The following is a 1,568-nucleotide window of genomic DNA, read 5'->3' as shown; positions in this document are numbered from 1 at the left end:
TTTTAGCCTAATTTAAACTTAAGGATAGTAGGCTATCTCTGTCATTATTGGACAGAGAAAAAAATATCAGGGAAGCAAACCAAGGATAGCCAAAGGAAGCATTTGTTCTGGAAATTCATTTAGGGCCATAGTTACAGGATCTAAAATATATGAGGCTTGGATAGAAGGCATAAAGCAATAGATGGGAGCTCTGTTCTGTTCTTTTTTTTTTTTTTTTTTACGTCAGACGGGTAATGTGCCGATGTCGTAACAAGGTTTGTGGGAGACACATCTCACGCAAAAGCGTGAACACCCAATCATCACACTTATGAACTACAAAAGGATCTCGGTTCTGTTCTATTAAGAAAAATTGGGACAATTAACCCAAGCTGTTATTAACAATTTTTCCAGCTCAAATTCTTGTGACTGTAACTACCGTGTTTCCCTGAAAATAAGACCTAACCAGAAAAAAAGCCCTAGCATGAATTTTCAGGAGGACATCCCCTGAACATAAGCCCTAATGCGTCTTTTGGAGCAAAACTTGATGTAAGACCCAGTCTTATTTTCGGGGAAACACGGTATACAGCAGTGAAGTCATTGATGCATGTAGCTTTCAAATTGCCTCATTAATTTGTAGGCCCAACTTTTTGTGATAAGGGTGAAATGCTTAAAAACCCAGGTTGATAAAACTTGCTGAACCTGTGTGAAGATAGACCTTTTGTTTACTCCTGAAATATTGGTGATCTGTTGGATTCCTCTTCACCACTATTTTCTTCTCATGCTACATGCTGCCTGGGGGCAAACTCATCCTCACCCATGACATCAGCTAGTATTTATAACAGGGTGAGCCAATGTCCTGCATGTCTGCTATTACCCCTGGCCGTGGTTTGACCTCGTACTCATTACAGCTCAGCCTTGATTTGGCCTCAGAGTCCTTCCGAGCACACATTTTCAGTCTAACACTACAGACTGATCAAAACAGACACCATATCTACTCTTGGACCCAGATTAACCCCAAATGTACATATCTAATCCAGACCGCCTCCAAGTTGTGTATCTGGATATCTGATGGCCCATCTCTACCTACATGACTTAGGTGTACCTCAGTTGCAGATGTCTAAGCACAAAATCCTCACTTTAAACCTGAAACCTGCTTCTCCTCTGTCTTCCTTACACTTACTATCAAATTAGTCACAAAAACTTGTGCTTTTTTTGTTCTTGAATTCTTCTTGACTTCTGGTACCTTCTATTCCTGCTGCCACCTCTTTATTCGGGGTCTTGCAAAGTCTGCTTGCTGGCATCTCTGACTCCATTGTCCTTTCTTCCTTCTGCATTTCTATAAGAGGATTTCTCTCAAAACCACAAATCTCACATGTGATTCCTCTCCTTACACACTGTCCATAGTGGCTCCGTCATGACTTTCAGAATACATTTCAACCCTCTTAGCTCAGCTTATAAGATCCTTTTCATTTGTCTCTGACTACCTTTCCAGAGGTGCTGCCTTCTTCCCCGTTTTTGTATTTGCTAAAGATTTCACTAATTTGTCTTCCAAAAATACAACACTCTTTTGTTTTAGTAATCAAATCCTT

General features: G+C 40.3%; 1 non-coding gene across 1 annotated transcript; it reads right to left on the bottom strand.

Moving 5' to 3' along the window:
* Positions 1–220: 220 nt before the first annotated feature.
* LOC141570941 (small nucleolar RNA U13) lies at positions 221–324 on the bottom strand. The gene has a single exon (XR_012495381.1). It is a non-coding gene; the product is annotated as a small nucleolar RNA U13 (small nucleolar RNA).
* Between the last annotated feature and the right edge of the window lie 1,244 nt (positions 325–1,568).

This window comes from Rhinolophus sinicus, chromosome 3 (genome assembly GCF_057876585.1).
Source record: "Rhinolophus sinicus isolate RSI-liver-muscle chromosome 3, RSI-T2T, whole genome shotgun sequence".
Lineage (NCBI taxonomy): Eukaryota > Metazoa > Chordata > Mammalia > Chiroptera > Rhinolophidae > Rhinolophus > Rhinolophus sinicus.
The sequence above is the reverse complement of the archived record's forward strand: the minus strand, read 5'-3'. Positions and strand labels throughout refer to the sequence as shown.